Genomic DNA, 14342 nt, shown 5'->3' with positions numbered 1-14342 from the left:
GACCTTTAACAATAACTTATGATTAGCTTCAAACAATTCCTTATTTTCCTACTGTTACATGCGAAAATCACACTAGAAGAATGTTTCTATAGACCTGACTCCTCAAGCTGGATTTATCAAAACGGTTTTCTGCAGCAGTTCCATTTGACGGTCAGTAACGTCACATTCGAGGACGCCCTTATGTGAAGGCAGTAGTCGTCGTCGTCGTCGCTGGCTCCCCTTCTGTATAGAAGATAGGTGTCCATTTCACATCATTGACTGATGGTGAGTTCTGTAATGGCTGTAAAGGCCAATACGAGCCTTGAATTGTCTATCACATTCTGGACAACACAGGCCTGGTGGTAATTCTGTTCGTGGCTGTTCTTGTGTTTCTTTCTTCCTTTCCCTCTTCAGCCTTATGCCTTTTGAACGCCTTTCCTCAAACTTTTCCACTCCATCTCTTATTGCTTTCCTCCGAATAGTTCTGTTCATAGCCAGATTTTCCCATTCTTTAGTGTCAATAGCGCACTGGTTAAGGTGACTTTTCAGCCCGTCCTTGAATCAATTCTTTTGCCCTCCTACATCCTGTTTACCTTCTGTCAGTTCGCTGTAAAACATCTGTTTTGGCAGTCTGTTGTTTTCCATCCTCACTACATGGCCACTCCATCTCAACTGGTTCCTCACAAACACACTCTCCACACTACACATAGTTGCTTGTTCCAAAACACTGAGATTGGTTCTCCTATCTTGCCACTTAATGGTCATCATTTTCCATAAACATCGTTGCTGGAACTTTTCTAAGGCTGCTATGTGTCTGCGGTAGATTGTCCATGTTTCAGATCCGTATAGTAAGGTGGTTACAACTATGGCTTTATACACCTGGATTTTTGTGTCTAACCTGATGTCTCTGTCTTGAAACACTCTAGACTGGAGTTTCCCAAAAGCTGCAACGGCTTGCTGTATTCGATCATTGACTTCTGCGTCCACATTTGCATGAGGAGATAAAGTGCTGCCGAGATACGTAAAGTTATCCACGTTCTCCAGGACTGTTTCTCCAATTTTTATAGATGGTGGAGTTTTAACTGTATCTTTTGGAGAGGGTTGGAAGAGAACTTGAGTTTTCTTGGCATTTATCTTTAAGCAGAGTTGTGTATATGCATAGTTAAAAGCATCCAGTATAGTTGGTAGATCTTCCTCAGTAGGTGCTGCTATGGCATCGTCATCTATTTGACGGTCAGTAACGTCACATTCGAGGACACCCTTATGTGGAGGCAGTACGGCTTAGTTGAATAAGCGCTTTCCTTTCGGTGACAAACTTTGTTTGGCGCTGGATTTCTGTCTAATTTTTAGGTTACTCTTTTGAAAAAAAGTCAAAACAGCCCACATGGAGGGGGAGATAGGGGTTTGCGGTGTTGCAGTGTTGACCCTTTATTCGATATGGTATTACGGTGAAGTACAACCCGCATTGCGGTGTTGCATTGATCTTAGACCTTACAAAGTACGATGTCTGTAATTCTTAAACCGACGGTGTTCGGTAAAATAAATCATTTTCGGTGTTGCAGTTTTTTCTTTTAAAAACTAGATTTTGATAACCCATAGTAAGTTGTCGAACACAATACATTCGAGTTTATCTTTAATAAACATTAGCTAATTAACCCCTGGCCGTGTTCGTTTATATCTATCTTGACCACTAGACTACCACACTATCGGCAAACCAAATACCATTAAGGATGGGCCGTCATTGCCGAGACTTCAACTCAACATCATTTGTGTCTTTTTTACCGTAATTTACTCCAAAAGTTCTGCCAGTTTTAAAAAGCCAAAATTCCTAACGACCGAAAAAAACCCCATGTGCTTACATCCGGGTTACAAAGTTTCTTACTTAGTACTTTATACAATATCAACGTAAATGTTCAATCCGTTTAAAGCTAGAAAGCTACAGTTCTGCGGCGGTAACATCCTCCCCCTGTGTTCGACCCATCTAAGTGGGCGAACACTCCTTAAGTAACGCCAATTTAGTTACAGGACGCTTCAATTTGTCAAAAGATGTTGGTTTATAAGATGCCTAGTAGACTATCAGTGGTACCTTTTCTATTGAGATATTATCGTAATCGATGATTATATCCGATCATACAGGTGAAGGCGCTGCACGTTTAGTGGGTGGTGGACACGACTACGGTCGCGTAGAAATATATCGGTGGAAGGTGGAACACAGTGTGTGATCAAACTTGGGACATTAATGACGCAAATGTGGTGTGTCGTCAACGTGGCTTTTCTGGTGCAATCGACGCTATCTGCTGCTCGTCATACGGTGGGGACTCCGGCCCAATCTGGATGGAGCATGGTTATTGCGAGGGGAGAGAAGAAAGGCTATCTGATTGTCCGTACCACGGCTGGGGAATTAACTGTAACCATACCGAAGATGCTAGTGTGGTTTGTTACATCTGAATGCGCACAAACAACTTTGCATGACGGACACATAATGCTCGATATAAGAGCATATTAAAGTGATTTTCGCTATGTACGCCATGGTCTGGTTTGCAAAGTGCCCTTTTGATAGATGCTAATTTCATAATTACTACTTGAAAGAAATCTACTTTCGCAAGAAGAAGAAAAAAGTACTTTAATCCACAATCCTAAAGCCGGAAAAACGGAGATTTTTCCGAAACTTCCTTTATTCGATTGGCATATTCCTGAGAAATGAACTAAAGTAATACACAAGACGGAGTACAGAGGGCTCTTATGGAAAGTTTTGGTTTTTTTTCCCGCGGTCAAAATTCAATATGTAGGAAATCGAAGCCTGCGTCATGCACCCGCTCCGGGTAAAAAAAATATTTATATCAATCAATCTTATATTTGTTTCTGTTCAAACATCTTGTGTCGGCGACAGAAACATTTTAAAAACATTCACAGGAATTTTAAGAGTATCCATTCATTCATTCATTCGCCGTAACCAAAAGAACTCTTCAAGTTGCCTCTTTGCAATAGCGCGCGAAACCCTTTTTTATTTTCGCTGAAAAAACTCAAATAATTTTTCAGCTGACAATTGTCTGCGAAGAAAAGCTTTATATTATTTTATCGACAATCTCTAATTATCGCCTGTAACTTTGCACAAGCTTTGGACTGATCTGATCGTTAATCCACAGTCCATTTTAGAAACCATCTTTCGTCGTGGCTGTTTCATTGAACTATTTTTTATAGCTCCCTCAGTTTAAGAAAGGTCTGAGTCTGCTGCCACTTGGAAGCAGATCTAATGGAATTTTCTCTAGCAGTTAAAATTATATTGTATAACTTTGCACCTTTCTTTCCCACTGGTCTATCGTGAAGTGGTTATGAACACCACCTGTAGATTTCATCTGGCGAATCAAGTCTGCAACGCTTCTTTTTCCGTTTTTCGTCAGACGAACCCGCTTTCAGTTGATAACTAGCGAGCCGTCAACTGATGTATCGTCAACACCATTTCTATGTTTAGAGTACCCTGCGAACACAATGTTACTTCCCTAAAGTATGTGGAAGAGAGACCTTACAGATGGAACACTTTGCGTGAACTAAGAGCTTCCATGTTAACCAATAGCAAAGTTTGCTGTCAAAACTTGACCAATCACAGAAAAGTAACAAAATAAAAAACAAACAAACGACAAAAAACAGTTCTAAAAGACTCGAGAGGGAAGGTTGCAATTAAATCGTCCGTCAGCTCAACTCTTCAGAGAGCGAAAGCTGAACATACTAAGTCACCATAAATATCCAGCATCGTTTTAAAATCGGAATAGACTGCGACACCAATTTCCGTAAACCAATCTGCTACTTGTCACGTTGACTAACTTACGAGGAATAAGCGTGAAAGGGGAAAATCGTGCATCGCTTTACGTACTTCAGACACGGCTTTGGAATAGAGCATAGTGCAAGCGACATTTAAGATAAATTACGGTAAAAGACGCAGTAATTAAAACTCATTACTTTCAGCAGAGATGAAAAAACAAAATATAGTCGTCTCAATCGTATACAACTGGCACACACCCCTATCTCGCACAGAGCTTCTTCGAGCCTTTCTTTTCCTTATGTAGTACATATATTGCATATAATTTTATAAGTATTATTATTTACCATTCAGTAAGAAATCGCGAGAAACACAGAAGCAAACTGTCAGCCTGTCTTCTTAACTGAAATTGAAAAAATGCTACCGGACAATAGACAAAGTCAAAATGCGCATGTCTCCGTGTGCTCAGCCGTGTCTCAGCTCAGACCACGTGTACCGTACGGCGAAATGAGATTTCATGGGAATCCACTACATTGAGTCACAGACACCTAAGACGGCTTAGATTCACCTGGAGTCAATTCAAGCTCGGAAAGATGAAAGTAGGTGGGATTCAAATTTTGTTTTAGTGCTGAAGCATGGATCGAGATCATTTATCGACAATGCATTTAAAACCTTTTTTTTTTGCATCTGACAAGATAAATCCTGGAACTAATAGAAAGTTCAAAGTGGAAGAATGCCTATAAAGGGAGAAAGTTTTAGACAGCAAGAATATAACATTTTAACGATGAACTAAATAGAAATTGGAGGTAGTGTAAAATAGCATCACAATCCAGCCAGGTGCCACAGTATAAAAGTAGGCTGCTTCCTTTTCCTTGGGGAAGACGATCACTGTTATACACAAGCTAGACGTTGAAAAGGGTTCAGCAAGTATATTCACCAGTGGCCTGATCCACAAAATTACACTTAAAATGCTACGCCATTCAAAGCTTGAAAACAATATATGATACATTTTTTTTATTGTTCATATAATTATTCAAAATCAGATTTTAATGATGCGGAAAAAAAAACACATCTATAACCTCAGTTTTACAGTTTCTTACCATCAGCAATAACTGAGAGTGGTTCTGCAAATTAAAAGAAGAGAGATATGGTAGTCTCAGTCACTATAGATACTGATAAGAATTTGAACTTTTACCCTCTGTATCTACCTTTTTGAGGTGAAATAAACTCATACCGACTGTAGTAATTCGCTGAGGCCTACAACGATTTTCGTCAAGAACAAAATTGATAAGTCCATTCTTACTTAAATGTTCTGAATCTAAATGGACCTTTAATTCTTCTGCTTACCTGAGCCACTAGAAATAAATAGACTTAGAGTAATCCAAAATGGTGAAGAATCAACAAATAGACATGAGGATACCATTATGGGCCGTGCAAGGGAATCTCCCCTCCACCCTTGATTGAACACGAGATAGGTCGGTAAAGAACATAATGCTATCACTGTTTATTGTCTACGGTTCTATTCCGATCTATTCTCGAAACTTTGGCGGCAGATCGTTTATTTTAGTTCTTCTTACATACTTTTTAGTCCTTTTTGTATTGGGCCGTCCTCCTATCACTTTTTCACTGCTTTTCTCTTTCTTTGTACAGTGATCTGTTTGGAAAGTAGCATAGTGTAATGATTATAACCTGATAATGGTCACGACATCGTTATGAAAGATATTCCATGTTATCAAAGCCACAAATTTGTTGTTTGCATCTCAGATGTGAAACATGTGTCCATAAGGGTAAAGATCAATGACACAGCACTACCAATTGAGCTAACCGCCTCCTGGTTAGCTCAATTAGTAGAGCACCGGACTATTGTGCGGGAGGTCGAGGGTTCAAACCCCGGCCGGACCAACGCTCAGGGTCTTTAAATAACTGAGGAGAATTTGCTACTTTTCTATGATAACAGAAAATGGATAGATATTCTAGTCTTCTCGGATAAGGACGAATAAACCGTAGGTCCTGTCTCCTGAAGGGTTAGGGGTAGGAGACGTTAATTTTCCACGCACGAGATTACTGTGTGATGGATGTCCTCCCCTGGGGTGGGATGGGTGGGTGTTTTGAAGGCCACAAGTTCATTAGCTTCTAGCTATTAAGTGCTGCCCTCTATAAATAAAGCTCTCTCTCTAGGCGTAAAGCGCACCACTTTTGTAACCTTTTGTATCTCAAATAATGACTCGTTGAGGAATGCTGAAAAAGTCGTAATTAGAGCGTGGATGGGTCTATCAGTGTTTCGTTCGTGATATGTTAAAATGTCAAAAGAACTGACGCATTTTACTATTTTGTATTAACTTCTCAAAAGTGAAATGTAACCTTTGTGGCATCCTTTGGGGTAAGGGTGCATTTTAAAGGGTAATTGACATTTTCCTCGGGAATTAATCGATAGATCGATAGCTAATACACACCACTAGGTTCTCTTAACTACCCCGACAATTTTAAAACCAGTTTTATGCACGTTTCAAAAAATCAGGTAAATGTACATGCCCTTTCATCCGTAGTCAAGATTGGCAATTCAATTTAAGCCCTTGAAATGGAGTTTTGAACTTGACAAGTCCACTACAACTATGTCACTCAATATTTCGAGCTAAATTTTTTATGACATGTAGTCCCATGTCAACTATTTATGCTGGCAAAGTTTCAGCTTTTTAGCTTTTTTTTGTTGCTCTCGACAACCATTTAACCAACATACACCCTTGACTGTAATCCGGGTTACAAGAATGCCACTTTCGCTAGATTGTTCTCAAAGGGAGATTCCCATTTAAAAGCGTCGAAATTAAATAAACTTTGGTACAAACAATCACCACGCTGTATACTCACTGACACATTCATTTTAAGATGGTGGATTCAATTTTATAGTGCTGGGATAAACCAAGTTGATCAATTAAAAATTTACTACAACCGACAATTAAACCATACGAGTATATACACTTTATTAAACCGACAGTAGGTGTGAAAATTAATTGTCACCAATACTTTTGAACACCGGTGAGAACCTTAAGAAATGTAGAAATTGTTATTTCTTTCATGAAGATTATGTATTCAATAGATTGCTGTATTATATTCCTCTCACGGTCCTCATCTATACCGTTCCTTAAATTCTGTTCCTTCTTTCCCGGCCGCTTAGGACATCGGGTTATAACAGAAAGGGAAATATCAAGCTGGCTAAAACCAAATGAAGCTCGCTGATTTCAACAAGAATAGATGGGCAATCGTTAAATGGTAGAAAAACATTGTGATCTTAAGCGACCTCAGTGTAGTATGATAGTATAGTTTCCAGGCTGCATATTTTCGGAAACCTTTTCTTTTTATCCCATCTAATACACACTACCACGTGGATCCGCCAACCTTCCTCATTTTAGGTGACTTTCTTTCGCCATTGCTGACCCTGTCCCTTACCTAAGGGTGAGTCTGTTAATCGCTTTATCTAGGCCTCATTTCATTTTAATGATCAGAGGACGGTTTGGACATGTAGAACAGGCATTGACTAGAGCATCTGTGGTATCGTCCATTCCAAAGAGCGTGCATGGTTGCAAATAAAATGTTAAAAGAGGAATCAAACATTTGCGAAACTGACGGCATGTAAGCTACCCTACTTTACGCTGACTTTTGCAGTTTCTTAGCGATAGATTAGTGGTAAAGATTGACCGCTTAGTTTTAGATTTCTTGGTGCTCGGCTCAAGCTGCGAGATAACCTTACACTACACAATGACTCTTTAATCTGACTTCAGTACTGAAAAACGGTATTATCAACTGCGCATAGTTCAACTACATTTGTTCTTGTCGGATACCTAATTGTTTTGTACTCAATTACATGAGTTTACCACCATCATTAAGAGATATGGGTATTCAAATGAGACGTCATCCGCTAATTTCAAATAACGAAAAAACACCAAAACCCAAAAGCAAAAACAAACGAACAAAAAGTACTTCCAAGATAAGGGTGTAATCTTCACTGCCTGTTTTGCAAAACAGTTCACGAGATAAAGTGGTTCCAGCTGTTGATGCAGCAGGAGAGATAAACGAGGAGGAATTTGGAACTGATTACAGCACTCATCCAAGAATTCAGGCCATACTAGTTAATCTTACTTCAAACATGACGACAAATTTCGATTCTGAACTTACTAACTCAAGGCAAATGAAGAAGTTTTTGTCAGAAATGAATACGCGTAAATCCTGCGGCCATGACTTTATACCTTCACGATTACCGAAGGATTCTGCATCCGTGGTATCAGAGCCTCTTGCAAAATTATTAAACTATTCAATCAATCTAGGTCACTATCCTCCACGCTGGAAAATGGGGCAAGTGACTCCTTTATTTAAGAAGGACGAGAAATTTTGTAAAAAGAACTATAGACCCGTATCTGTTCTTTCGGGCCTCAATAACATTTTTGAACGAATCCTAGCAAAACAACTTGTGCCTTTTTATCAAGATATATTATCAGACTTTATCTCTGCCTAGAGACCAAATTACAGCTGTGAAATCTCTTTATTAAGACTGATAGAAGACTGGAGGAAAAGTTGCTAGAGTAAAGAAACTGTGACAGTCGTTTCTATAGACTTATCAAAGGCTTCGATAGTATCCCTCATGTTCTCTTGCTTGCCAAACTCAAGGCTTATGATCTTGGCAAGATGAGCATTGGACTCTTGAGAAGCTACCTTTTTGCAAGAATACAGCGCGTAAAAATTGGAGACATTTTCTGAATGGGAGTTAGTAAGAAGAGGGGTCCCCCAAGGAAGTGTCCTTAGCCCCATATTTTTCAACATTCACATCAATGATTTATTCTATCACATTAAGCAGGCAAATTTGAATGCCTATGCCGATGATCAACAGTTGCACTCGTCTGAAAGGACCTCGAAATGCTAAACACACGGCTGGAATACGAACTTGGAATTGCTAACAGTTGGTATGACAGTGAAATGGCATGATTGTAAATCCAGACAAGCATCAGGCAATGGTGATTGGTGCGAATAGTGAATCTGAATTTTCTTTTCCTGTCAAACTCCGACAACTCACTAAGCGCTTTTGTAAATCGGACCTAAATATCAAACTAGTTTTCACTTCTTTTAAAATTAAAAACATGTTCAGTGTTAAAGATCGTACTCCTGATGCTCTAAAATCCATGGTAGTTTATCAATTTTCTTGTGTGGGATGTAATTCCCGTTATATTTGCGAAACTAGTCGCCACTTCTCTACTAGGATAAAGGAGCACACGGAAAGCGATAAAAACTCGCATATTTTTAAGCATTTCAACATATCTCCTTCTTGTAAGAACAAATACTCACTTTCTTGCTTTAGTATTCTGGATTCTGCTAACAACTCTCTTGATTTAAAACTCAAAGAAGCTTTTTTATATAAATAAGATAAAACCTGAACTTAACAATTACAGCATTATAACACTTTTCTAGCGTTTTAGTTTACACCTTTGATGTTTGGTGTCACGTTGTGATTAGTACCCGCTTTTGTATTACATCATACTGTAAATATTTTATTCATCTACTTGTCTGTTATATAATTACTCACGTTCTGTTACTGATTGACTGAAGATGGCATAAGCATGCCGAAACATGTCTCTCAAAAAATTTGTCTATTTCTTACAATATTTGAGCTTTAATTGTCACATCTCACAGATGTGATTTAAGGTTAATAAACAATTTGGCGCGTAGAGTCCTATACGCACATACGCACGTGCATACTTCAAGTGACCAGAAAATTTTGAAATTTTTTGCAATTGTTTCTATTTTTACGATCAGTTTACTTAGGTTTCTAGATGATATGTACATGTGCGTACTTGAAAAAATGACCACGCTACGCGCCTGGTTCTTAAGAGAATTAAAAACATTATTACCAGTAATGTAATGTTGCGTTTATATAGAGCTTTTATTCTACTACACTTTCAATATTGCTCTCTTGCAAGTACAGTAAAAGTGCAGTACATTGATTCATTTACCTGTTTGGCTGATTAGTATCACCTCTTCGCATGGCTGCTGACTCTGCACATTGCAGACTTTTAAGCCTTGCTTGGAGACCAAAATAATCCATTTTAAAGGACAATGGTCATACAGAAGAAGACATTCTTCAACTTAGCTTGGTCCTTAAGTTAACATCAACGTGAGCTTATTTAAGTTAATGCTAAACGGCATCTTGAATGCTAGAAAAACAGTAGCCGAACAAAACTACATTGACGCTGATCGATCGACTGTGTTAAATTCGGCATTGCTTCACTGGAATTTATCCCTCAATGATAATAACTCAGTTATTAAAGTAAGGTGGGAACAATGCAGGTTCTTTCCTCTGAATTATATATTTAGGAAAGTGTTTCTTTCGTTATTTTACTGAAAACACACTATTCAGAAATATGGCGTTACTGAAGTGCCACAAAAGTTACACAAGTGCCACAAAAGTTACATGAGTGCCACAAGTTTCATGAGTGCCACAAGTTACACGAGTGCCACAAAGTTACACGAGTGCCACAAAAGTTGCAAGAGTGCCACAAAAGTTACACGAGTGCCACAAAAGTTACATGAGTGCCAGGTTACAGTAGTGCCATAAGTTACATAAGTGCCATTAAAGTTACATAAGTGCCACTGAAGGTTACACGAGTGCCACTTTAGGTTACACAAGTGCCACAGTGAGGTTATAAAAGTGCCTTTACGTCTATCTCTCTCTCTCTCGCTCTCTCTCTCTCTCTCTCTCTCTCTCTCTCTCTCTCTCTCTCTCTCTCTCTCTCTCTCTTCTCTGTTACTTCATGATATCTTCATACGGCCTTGGCTGGCTGAGTCCTTGTTTCCCTAAGTGCTATATATTGTGTTATTGTTAAGTCGTGATAGTTACCTGGACCTCTCTTTCTTCTCTTGATATTAGTCCACTCAGTTCCGCTAAAGAAGTCGACTGGACTGTGCCAACTTGACCACCCGCATTTACCAACGTATTCAGGCCCCATTATTTAGCCTTGTCTGGCTGCTGCTGGCGTTTCCTCTGGCTCGATATAATTTTTCTCCACCATACCTTTTCTGAGTATTGTAACTTCAAGGTGTATTTGGGGAGGTCCTGTTCAAGCTTGTCAAGGGACATGCTATCGATAATGTTTGGTTTGACAAGCTTGAGACCTCCTCTCGGCATGGTGGAGATGAGGCGTGTTCCACCCTCAGGCAGCCAGACAGGTGAGGATGACCACTCCTTGTAGAAGAGCCTGGATTTTTCATCGATGTCATTTTGGATCTTAAAGGCATGCTGGTGGATGTGGCCAGATATTTCGTTGATGGAGCCCTCCATCCACGCTTATATGTCGAATACTGACGACAATTCTCCTACTGACACAGAAGAGGTGTATGATCCTGTTAAATGGTCCTTAGGTGCCTCCAGCGTGTGCGCGTCGCTCTTTGAAAGCCCTCTTGCAAAGCACAAAAATATCTGATTGATATTTTTCTGTGTGTGCCCTATCACCAAGAACGATAATTTGATCTGTCAAAAGATAAAACACGTGGCTTAGTTTGTTAACCCCAGATCTGTACGAACCATGGTCAAATTCGACTCCCTTATATAGTTACAGACTACTGTTATCTCAGTAAGTTGGAGTAATATCGCCGGCATAACATAAAACAAAGTAATAAGCCAACCAAAGCTGAATAGATCAACAGTCAGTTAACCTTATTAAAGCTGATGATAAACGTCCTGAGTAGGTGAGAACTTTTGTTATTAAATTCTTAATTCTCGTTAAACTTAATTTCAAAATTTTGTTAAGTTAAACATGATATTAAGCCATGAATCATCTCTAGCAACAGCCGAAACTATTTATCAAGTGATAGGACAATTTTGCATTATTTGGTAAATCGCCTCAAAAATTTTCTTTCGATCAGTAAACAAAGAAAACCCAGCAATAATTTTTTTGTCTTCTCTCCAGTCCATCATCTAGAGATAGAGGACAGGTGGTAGATACCCTTAGTACAAGAATAAAAAAAAAACTGAATATGAAAATCAACAATGAGGTGCCGGGTAAAACAGAGTGACGCACCGCATGGAGCGCAATGTAGCTTGTCAACATTATTGACTTCATTCAAATGATCAATTCATCGATTAGATTCTAATTTGCTGTGGGTCTGTTCAATCACTAATTTTTCACAGATGACGTCAAAAGGCGGTGAAAACAGAAAGGTTACGCACGCAGCGCAGCTGAGTGGGTCACTGATATTTTTACCACGTGGCGACATCTTTTGAGATATCTTACTGAACAGATGCATGGCAAAACGGAATCACTCTCTTTTATGTAACAGGGAGGCAAACAATTATCTATGGTGACATCATCCATGCATCTTTCTTCTGATGGATCATAAGTAATAACCAATCAAAATGTGTGAGAAACTTAACTTATCTTAGGAAAGTTTCTGGACAAAGACAACGTTTGGTCGATTTGTTGAACTTACCGAGGGCTTAATGTCCAACAGAGTCTCCAGTAACACAGTGATAGGGAGATTTGAGTCGTGCGGGTACTCGCAGAAATCAAGAAACACATAGGCTTGTTCTTTCGGGTTAACCAGTACACCTATCATATGTATTTCAAGTTTCCAGGCACTTTCGTCCACCTGATGACAAAAAGTAGCAATGAGATATAATTATGGCAAAACATCTCATCTCAATTGATGTTCACACCTTGTAACATCAGCTGAATCACTATGTATGTAGGGGGAGGGCTGTGTCTGCTGTGCTGATTTTTGTCAGCAATGAGTCAAGCAGTTGCTCATGTTCGTGCTGTGCAACCCAAGCATCTATCAACTTTTTTACTCCATTAAAACCTTATAACTAGAGCATCCACCCTTCGTTCAGCATTATCCAACATTCTAGGATTCAATACAGGTGTAGGCATCATTAATTTTACCTTTGTAGTTTTTGCAAAACGAGGCAAGTTATGCTTTGCCTGGTCCATACCATCGATGATAAGTAACGGGTATTTCCGGGAATTCACCTTTGCCTTGATCCCATGCTTACAATACCTGTTCTTCTCATTCCTCGAGAAAATATAACAATAATTTAATATAGATGCACCATTCAAATGTTCAAACCTCGTCGAGATTTTATTTCACAGAGCATGGCGTGGAATTGACTGTCTGTGTTGTTATCAATGTTAAATAGTTTTCGTTACCCTCTGAACCATACTTAGGATTTTGTGCCACCTCATTATGTAAATGAATGTCTTATAATAGCTTGGTTCAGTTTTAGTGTTAGGCTCTGCTGAGTAAGATGAAGTTTCCTTATCATCCTCAATTGATCTCTTTTTTTCTTGAACTTGTGGTTTACTTAGAATAAAGGCAAAAATTCAATATACTTTTATAGTTTACATAATTTTAAATTTGAAAACAATTACATCCTTTTAGAAATTGAAGAACCTGAGGTCTGTATATGTACTTCATAACCATACATCCCTTCCATAAAGTGTCACAAATGCTTTTAAAAATAGCAGTTAATATTTATCCCAAACTGATACAGTATTTAAAAATTAGAAAGAAGCAATATAGTCTAGACTTATCATTGTAACCTCATAAACTCAGACACATTAAAATATAACCGAAGAATATATTACCTGTCGACATGTCGAATAATCTTTCTTCGTGCTTTGGAGGAGGAATTCCAGTTAAAATTCGATGGAACAGCACCTTTTTTCAGTCGCTGGCTATCAGCCTTGGTCGGGGGAAGGTAATCTTCCTTGGTAAAGTGCCTTGAGCATACTCTCGTACTAGCAGTTATCTAAATAGAGAAATGTATAAGCCATAAGACACAAGTTGACGGAACAATTCCTTGTGAAATGCTTTGAAAATCGCAATGTCTCTGTAAAATACCTTGAAGTCAGGACCTTCGTCTCTTCGGATTTTCACCAGCCATTCCTTCTTCTACTTTTCATCCTTGGCACGACCGGGAATGCGATGGAAACGCAAATCTTCGTGGTATCTTGAATCCCCATCACATAGGGGAACACAGCAATGGTATGCAGACTTTTTTTTGCCCGTAGTGGATTGTTCAACTGACCGTCGTCCATATCTACAAAAATAAAAACAACGCTTGTTGGTTCAAATACCATAGTTTTGAGGGGAATAAGTAGCCAAAATTCTATGTTTCTCAATAGTAAACAGCTCCTAAACCTTTAAGTGTAGTGAATTACCGTATTTTCTTCCTTTTTACTTGTATTAATCGTCCAAACGTCGCTATAAAAGTGCAGCAAGAAGACAAGATCTGTTCTACATACCTGAAGGAGAAGCCATGTTTGTAACTCGTGGTCGCCTTGACGCTGATATTTTTGCCGCGATCCCAGCTGAATATTAACCTTTCCGATTAGAAGATGAGCTAAAAGCTATATTTATATGCTAAACTTACTGGATTTTGGGAGATGGAAAGGTATTTAACGCTTGAACTCAAACTAACCGCCTTTCAGATATACATACGCATGGCGCTCAAGAGACTCATTCGATGTGTCTTTGCAGAAAAGCTTGCTCTCCAATTCGGCGTTGCTAGGCACGTGACCTCCTAGCTGCAACGGGCCTCACGGAAATGCTGCACTTTGTAAACTAA

The 14342-nt window shown here is 39.0% G+C and overlaps 1 protein-coding gene across 1 annotated transcript in view; it reads left to right on the top strand.

The window, feature by feature from the left end:
- The window catches only part of LOC148739208 (uncharacterized), an 84274-nt gene that overhangs the window by 38017 nt on the left and 31915 nt on the right, over nucleotides 1-14342 (top strand). The window lies entirely within an intron of this gene.

This window comes from Stylophora pistillata, chromosome 2 (assembly GCF_964205215.1).
Source record: "Stylophora pistillata chromosome 2, jaStyPist1.2, whole genome shotgun sequence".
NCBI classification, from domain to species: domain Eukaryota; kingdom Metazoa; phylum Cnidaria; class Anthozoa; order Scleractinia; family Pocilloporidae; genus Stylophora; species Stylophora pistillata.
This window is presented reverse-complemented; position numbering and strand designations above follow the sequence as displayed.